This window comes from Equus asinus, chromosome 15 (assembly GCF_041296235.1).
Source record: "Equus asinus isolate D_3611 breed Donkey chromosome 15, EquAss-T2T_v2, whole genome shotgun sequence".
Classification (NCBI taxonomy): Eukaryota; Metazoa; Chordata; class Mammalia; order Perissodactyla; family Equidae; genus Equus; species Equus asinus.
In genome coordinates, this window is record NC_091804.1 from 25,110,108 (window position 1) to 25,119,114 (window position 9,007).

Genomic DNA, 9,007 nt, shown 5'->3' on the forward strand with positions numbered 1-9,007 from the left:
AAGGAACAAGTCTTCCTGTCTTGTCTGAGATGTGTTCTGAACTGATTCGGTCACCTTGGGTAACCCCTTGCTCTTGCCCACAGTCTCCTCACTGTGAAGAGAGAGTGTTGGACTCATCCTCTAAGTGCTCTCAGGAAAGAACAGTCTATAACATTGTGATTTATGAGAGAAAGCTTGTCTTGGCCCTGGGAACCTCATTTTTCTTCCCTGCATCACCCAACTTCTCAAAAAACATATTGCTCTTCACTGCATCTATTTTCTCACCTTCACCCACTGTTCAATTTTGGGTAATCTGGCTTCTTCCCTCAACTCCTCTGTGTAACTTGCCCTACGTCATCTATGACCTCCTTTCTGATCAACAACAGTGAAGCCTTAATCAGTGTTCATGCTTCTCAAGGTAATAGCAATTAACACTTTAGATGACTACTCTAGCCTTCTCCCCTCCTCCTCTTCTCTTTCCTCCTCATCAATACCTTGATTCCTGGTATATTGTGCATTTTACCTACATTACATCACTTACTCTTTCAAGTAATCTGTGTTGGTTATTAGGCTTTTGTCTCTTGGTTCCAAATCAATCTTTTTGTACTCTGCTAGGCCATGCTGGGTCTGGGACATTGCAAACCACATACAGTCATCCCTCAATGTTCACAAGAGGTTGGCTTCAGGACTCCCTGTGGTTATCTAAATCCGTGGCAGATGCTCAAGTTGCTTAGTCTGCCCTTTGTATCTGTGAGCTCCACATTCATGCATATTGAGGGCCTGACAGTGTTTTCTTTGCTGGTTTACTCCTTGCCAGGTTCTGCCAATAGGGCTTACTAGAAGGAGATTGCAAGGCTGAAGGAGAGAAAAGAAAGCTCCTCTTTCCTCTTTGCTTCCTATTCCTCTAAGCATCACCCACCAATGCACCTTCACTGAATCAAGGAAAGTTCGTTGGACTTAACAAGTTGTTGGGTTTTTTTTTTAACACTTCCCAAAACAGTCTTATCATGCTCTGTCAGAATGTTGCACCAGCCTCCAAGATCCTGAGGTACTAGAAACAGCTAAGCAGTGCCCCCTCTTCAGAAATCTGAATCCAGTCTCCCCACATCCCTTCCTAAATGCTCATAGGTTCTTCCAGCCCCTTTGTTCACCAGCCCAATAGTCACTAGCTACCCCTTACAGCTACTGTGTGTGACAACTCAGTATGATTCTTCTGCCTTCTCAATCTTCCAGTACTATTCAACTATTTCTTTATGTGAAATTACTTCTTTAAATAAGTGTGTGGGTTTTTCTTTTTGTTTTTGTTTCTACCAGGCCCTGACTGATACAGTACTTGGTCACAAGAGTGGTTCCAAGAACCAGATTCTCAAAAGTGACATTCCAGAATTAGTTTGGTCATATCCTTGGGCTTGAATGCAGTGCTCTGACTTTTTTCCCCAGTGAAAAATGAGGTGATAGTGACCCGTGGCATGCAGTGGCATCACAAATTATCAAATTAGCACCTGTCATTGAACTGTGATGGAGGGCTTTTCTGAAGCAATTGTTTTAGGGAAGCTGGTGGCTGCTGAACTTCATCATTATGGCATCTATGATGTCCACAAGGACTTGGGATGGGATGGCTGCTTCTGAGTATCCTGGAGTACTTACAGAAAGTGGAAACAAATCTCCATGGCACCCAGACAACCAGAGGGTTTCTATGGTGATGCTAAAAGAATAGTGTGTTTCTCGTAGTTGCAAGGCTGATCTCACCAAAAGTCAGAAATAAAATATAACTATGGGGTTATATAATTACAGCGTAAGTTAAATCTGTCGTCTCACCAAGTTGCTCCTGTAAAAGTTAAGGCATTAATTGGGAAGGTTTGGGGCTCTGAGATTTGGTATTGGAACATTTGGGTGAATTCAAATAAAACTCAGAATCTTGAATACCAGAGTCACTCTGAGTTACCAGTGTCGGCAAAAGTATCCCACCCTCCCAGTTCTGAGGGGACTAGCCTTCCCTTCCCTGAATACTCTGTAATAAGTTCAACTTGTGCAGTTTCTTTGCAAGGTGATGCCCATCCTCCTCACAACTAATCCCAACCAACTCAACTCAACCTTTTGTTGCTACTAGACCCATAACTAGGATCAGATCCCAGCATGCTCCAGGCAACAAGAACAAAGGACAAAATAACTTATCTACTTAAAACAATTGCAATTTTTTGCTAACGAATATAAGCAGACATGGAGAATACATGTAGTAATTGATTCTAAATACATTAGACCATGGAAGACAGAATATAGTACTGAGCTGTTCTTAAGTTAGTTGATAGGTACATTTACCAAAGAGTCTGGATTTTATGTTAAATCACACAGCTGAAAATGGCTTTAATATTTTACTGTGTTGGCTACTGCAAATTGAACTCAACAATGGGCTTCATTCAAAGAGGTTAAGGTGCCAGAACTTCTCAGCTTTAATGTAAAGTAGGGAATCCAAATGTTTAGGGAGTTGGAACTGTTAAAGTAGACGTATGTTTTGCAAAGACATGCACCCCGGACATTTTTTTCTCCTCAGAGGATCCAAAGGATAATCCCTTCACTGAGAAACTGAGAAACACATTGGTGAAGAGAGCATCAACATCCTTGAAAAGCTCTGTGGTGGCTGTTTTCTGTTGCCTGGGAAATGCTGCATTGAGAGGAGTTCCCTGATTTCACTGCGGATGATGAGAAAAATAACACAGAGCAAGTGACAGAATTTAACTGACAAAAACAAGATGGCACGCTCGTTGTAACGGATAGCAAGGATGAATTAGTAATCAGAATATTTGGCAATGACTAATTGGTCACTGATTCCCTAAAAAGGAAATAGATGGTCCATCTACTAAATGTTTATCGATCAGGGAGACCTCCAGATCTGGAATCCAAAAACCTGATTTGGATTACCAAAATGGTGAGTCCAAGCTTTTCACCCAATTTCCAGTCATAATCCGGTTCAAAATCAGCAACTCCTTGATTGAAGGGGAGGAAAAGGATCCTGTGGCATTGCCGCAACTTATACCATAAACCTTGCTTGAAGTCTCCCCCAAATTGGCCTATTGATGTTTATGAGAATCATGGTGCACTGTGGAAAAATACCCAAAACTTTGGGGCATATAAGATGCTGGTTCTGAATATATGCTATTATCCTGGAACCCTAAATAACTTTATCATCCACCAGTCAAAGTGAGCTTATGGTTTTTGAGTTATAAATGGAGTTTTGGCACAAGTTTGATCCAGAGTGGGCCCAATAATTATGGAGACCCATTGTGTGATTATTTCCCCAGTTCCTTAATGTATAATTGGAACAGAAATAATTGAGAACTGGCAGAATACCCATTTGGCTCTTGGATCCATGGACTGAGAGATCTCTTGGGAGGAAATGCCAACTGGAAACCCATACGGCTATCTCTTGTAACAGCATAATACAGTCATGCATCACTTGATGGGAATACATTCTGAGAAATGTGTCATTAGGTGATTTCATCATTGTACAAACATCATAGAGTGTATTTAGACAGACCTATGTGGTATAGTCTACTACATACCTAGGGTAAGTGGTACTAATCTTATGAGTCCACCATCATATATGTGGTTGTTGATCAAAACATCGTTACTTGATACACAGCTGTAAACAAAAGCAACTTGGGGCACAGAAGAGACAAAGCCCATCATTTAAATTTGAGAGGCAAAAGGATGATGATACTTGTGTAGGGGAGGAAGACATTTCTTCTTCCCAAATGTGGGTTCATCTGGCCGGAGAACAAATTAAATTCACATGAGACAGAACAGCAAGAGAAAATTAAACAAAGCTTTATGAGGAACCATGGCCCGGGGCCTTTCTTCCCGAAGGAAGAAAGGGCACCGAAGAAGTGTGACAAATAAAAATGGCACGTAATAGGATATATTGGAATATATGAGGAAGTCATTTGGCATAAACCTAATTCAGCCTGACCTTGTCTTTCCAAAAGGGCCTGACCGAGGCCATTGAGCATGCATTGTATATCTGCTTTAGAGACTCCCTATGGCAAGAGCAAAAGGCCCTTGAGATAAAGGTGCAACTTCTCTCCCCCTCTCAACGCTGGCATCTCCTGAAAGATTAAGCCTCTTTCTTTAGGCTGGGAACCGATTGCAGTGCTCATCTGTGACCCCCCAGCCCGAGGCAACACACCTGCCACCCCGCGGCGTTCACTGAGACAGCAGACCTATCTGCCGTTTCCATCAATCGCTGTGCTGACAGAGCAGCCTCGTGACTATTGTAAAAGGGACATTTCAATCATATGTGAAACATACTCTTTGAGGGTATATAACCACCCTGTATACCCCCACTTCTTTGGAGTGCTCTGTTCCTTTGCGGAAAGACTCTCCCGGGTTATAATCCTAAGATTTAAGCTCAGAATAAACTCACCCAAATTTTCATTTATAGATTGGCTATGGATTATTTTTGTCAACAAGTGGGGTGCACAGAGTGGTTATATACCCCCAAACAGGGTGTTTCACATATGATTGAAATGTCCCTCCCACAATAGTCACAAGATTGACCTGTTGGCACTTGATGGACACAGCAGGTAGTGGGTCTGCTATCTGGGTGGGCGTAGCAGGAGGCAAGTCTATTGTCTGGAGCTGGGCGGTCACAGGTGAGTGCAGCAATCAATTCCTAGCCTAAGGAAAGATGCTTAATCCTTAAAGAAATGCCAATGTTGGGAGGGGGAGGGAAGTCAGTTACAGGAGGTTACCAGACAAGCACAATAAAATGCAGATTTAAGTCCTTGCCTTTGGTATTGATTAAGAGTTTCTAGAGACAAGGTCATCTCCTTTCTTCTTCCTGGTGCAGAGAGGGAGGCACCTTTTACAGATAGAGATTTACCCTACAAATGTAAATGTGTCCTAACGAAGGGCAAGTGCCATTCCTGAGAGCCTCCTTCCCTGTGCCAGTTTATCAAAAGCAATCAGCCTCAAATAATCCTGATGCCAAAGAGACATATCTTGGGGTGGCCAATTTCAGGTCCCTACACTTGTATCAATCAGAGTTAATTCACAGAAAGAGAGAGATTGAGATTATAAGGAATTGGCTTTCATGATTATGGGTGTTGGTTAAGCAAGACCAAAACCCATAAGTCAAGCCATCAGGAAGAAAAGACCAAGGGCTGAAGCTGCTATCTACAGGAAATGTTTCTTCTTATTCTCCTTCTCCTCCTCCCCTTCTTTCTCCTTTTTATTCTTCCCCTTCTCTCTCTTTCTCTGTCTCTCTTCCTCCCTCCCCTCAGCCGTGCTTTTAAGAGCTTCATACCAACTGAATTTGTTCCAGCTAGATTATCAAGGATGATTTCCATTACATAAGTCATCTCATGGTGGAATTTAATGACATCCAAATGCTCCCTTCAAAGCAACATCTAGATTAGTATCTCGTTAAATAACTGGAGGATGTAGCCTAGCCAACTTGATACATTAAAAAAAAAACAACACAATACTTGTCCTATTCCCATTTAACATGAGTGTTCACTGTCCTCAGAATCAACACAGCTCCTGTCACCTAAGATGTACTGTTGCCCTGGAATCCATTTTTCCTCTATACCAAGCTGTAGGAACCATCAGAATCAGCTCGCTTTCCTTGTCAGTGCTATCAACACACCTTCATAGTTTTCTTTGAAACTAGTCAGCAATCCTGCCCTCCACCATAAAGTACTCTGCAGAAATCTTGATCATCTTGACATCACAGAACATCAAGTTTGTGCAATACATTGTTAACAGTATGCTGATTAGACTCCATGAGCAGGAATTAGCAAGCATTTAAATGCAATAGTAAAATACACATGAGCAAGAAGGTGAGATAAAATCTCATGAAAACCCAGGTTCCCACAACCTTGATAGAGTTTCTGGGAGTACAATGATTTGTAGCATGGAGAATATACCTTCCAAGATCAAAAACAAGTTGTGCCTTTGTAATGCCTATTTTTACAAAAGGGCACAAAGCTTCACAGGCCATTTTAATTTTTTAAGACAACACATAGCACAATTAAATGCACTATTTTCATATACTTAGTGAGTAAATCTTAAGGCATCAGTTCTGAGTAGGAATCAGAGCAAGAAACCGCTCTCTCAAGCAGTGTAGGCTTCTCTGCCACTATGTCCTTATGACCTGGTGGTTAGTGCTGTCGAGTTGATTCTGACTCCTAGAGATCCTGTGTACAGCAGAGCAGAACCCTGCTCAGTCTTTCTGTGCCATCCTCTCACCTTCCTGTGCTATATCAGATACTACTAAACTGCTATTCATAGAGTTTTCATGGCCAATATCTTTGGAAGTGGGTGACCAGTTCTTCTTATTAGTCTGTCTTAGTCTAGAAGCGCTGTTGAAATCTGTCATCATGGTTGACCCCGCTGGTGTTTGAAATACCAGTGGCATAGCATCAGCATCACAGCAACATGCAGCCACAACAGTATGACAATGAACAGAAAGGGTGGTGTGTTTCCCTGACTGGGAAACAAACTGAAGCTGCAACAGTGAGAGCACTGAATCTGAAACACTAGACGACCAGAGATGGCTCCTCATAAGCTGGGCAGAGCCAATTATACTTTTAAAGTATCTATGGCAAATGAGGATGTCTTATGGATACTCCGGCAGACTCTAATAAGACAAACACAACAGAGACCTCTAGGGCCTTGGGGAAAAGCCCTATCCTATTATTCAGATAATTGTTTGGGTTTTGAAAAACAGCTCCTGTCTTGCTATTGAGCCCTCGTAGAGATGAATATTTAACCGTGGAACATCAAATAACCATGCAACCTGAGATGTCCCTGATGGACTAGTGTAATCTGATCTATCAAGTCTTCACATTGGGCATGCACAGCAGCAATCCCTCATCAATTGGAAGCAGTATATAACGGATTGGGTCTGAGCAGGTCATGAAGTCACAAGTAATTCGTGTGAGTAGGTAACTCAGAAGTATTTGACTCTTTGTAAAGAAAAATGCACACTATTGTTTTCATTTATATTACACTCAATACTCTCTGAATACTACAACACTGGCATTGCTGACACCAGATGTGTGAGGTTTTTCCAAACATTAAGCAACCTGCAATACAAGCTGGTTATCCTACAATTTAACTCAATTCTCACACTACCTACCTGGAGATGAAACCAGATCCCACAGGTTAAGGGTTTAGTCCCACAAGACCACCTCCTCAGTCCTGATTAGAATGTCAATCAAAAGTCCAGATTGTTACCTGTGCTTCTGACCCTCAGGCTCTATATCAGAGGTTCTCATGACCCCTTCCTTTGGTTTAAGTAATTTGTGAGAGCAGCTCATAGAACCCAGGGAAACTGTTTACTCACTAGAGTACTAGTTTATTATGAAAGGATATAACTCAGAAACAGCCAGATCGAAGAGATGCATAGGGCAAGTTATGTGGGAAGGCATGCAGAACTTCCATGCTCTCTCCTGGTGCACCACTCTCCCTGCACCTCCACGTGTCCATCAACCCAGAAAACCTCCAAATCCTGTCCTTTTGGGGTTCTATGGAGGCTCCACTACATAGGGATGGTTGATTAAATCACTGGCCATAGATGATTGATTCCACCTCTAACATCTATCCATCTCAGGAGGTCAGACGAGTGGGACTGAAAGTTCTCACCCTGTAATCACATGGTTGGTCCCACCAGCAACCAGCCCTCATCCTTAGGGGCTTTCCAAAAGTCACCTCATTAACATAAAGTCAGGTGTGGTTTAAAGGGGCTTGTTAGGAATTACAAGACACCCCTTTCACCTTTACGGCCCTCAAGTTATTTCAGGATTGGATGACCAAAAAACAAATATTACAATAAAATATTCCCTATGGCTCTTATATAGGAAATTACAAGAGTTTTAGGAGCTCTGGGCCAGGAACAGCAGACAAAGGCCAAAAATACATTTCTTATAGATAAAAATATCACCTTCTTCTTGTTCTGCATGGCTTCTTATCCCTCAAGACATTCCTTTGGCTTCATGTGGATATTTCTTATGATAATTGACTAAGAGGAAAAAAATCTTGGGCTTGTACTACAGATGGTTCTGCACATTATGATGGATATGACTAGAAGTTGAAAAACTAAATTTATTAAGCTCTAAATCTCCTAAAATTATATCTTTTAGACTTTGTTGATTTTCTCTATCATTTTTTTTGTTTTTGTTTCATTAACTTTTACTCTGATCCTTATTACTTCCTTTTTCCTGCTTGCTATGGGTTCAGTTGACTCTTCTCTCTCTAGTGTCCTATAATGGATGCTGAGATCTGATGTGCATTGTAAAGAGAAAGACTTGATACAGGCTCAACACAATGTTGACACAAAGGAAGCCATGTTGTAGCAAACAAACCATATTGTAACTTTGAATGAACTCTGACTAACTAAGCCAGCTGGATATGCACCCTACAGGAGATCCTCCTGCTCTGTAGATTTTATGACTCCTGCTTGTGTATGTACCTCCCAGATGTGATAAGCTGATTACTTTGTTCTTTTGAGTTCCTTAGCAATGTGATGACCCCCAGATAGAGAGTCTATGTTGATAGCCATCATCAAATGACAACTCAAAGATCTGGTGTGATGACTCCCACTCTGTGAGATCAGAAGGTCAACATTCCTAACACCCTCCCCTAAAATCCACTGGCCTATATAACTGCTTCAAAATTCTATGCCTCCTTTAAGATAGTTCTTTAGGACACTAGTCCCCCCATCTTCTGATTTGCTATCCTATAGCTTAATAAAACACCCTTTCTCTGCCACCGTCCTGCTTATTGATGATTTTCTTTTTGCTTTCTTTTCTTTTCTTTTCTTTCTTTTTTTTTACAGATTGGCACCTGGGCTAACAACTGTTGCCAATCTTCCTCTTTTTTTTTAAGGATTGGCACCTGGGCTAACAACTGTTGCCAATCTTTTTTTTTCCTGCTTTTTCTCCCCAAACCCCCCCTGTACACAGTTGCATATCTTAGTTGCCGGTCCTTCTAGTTGTGGGATGTGGGACGCCACCTCAACGTGGCCTGA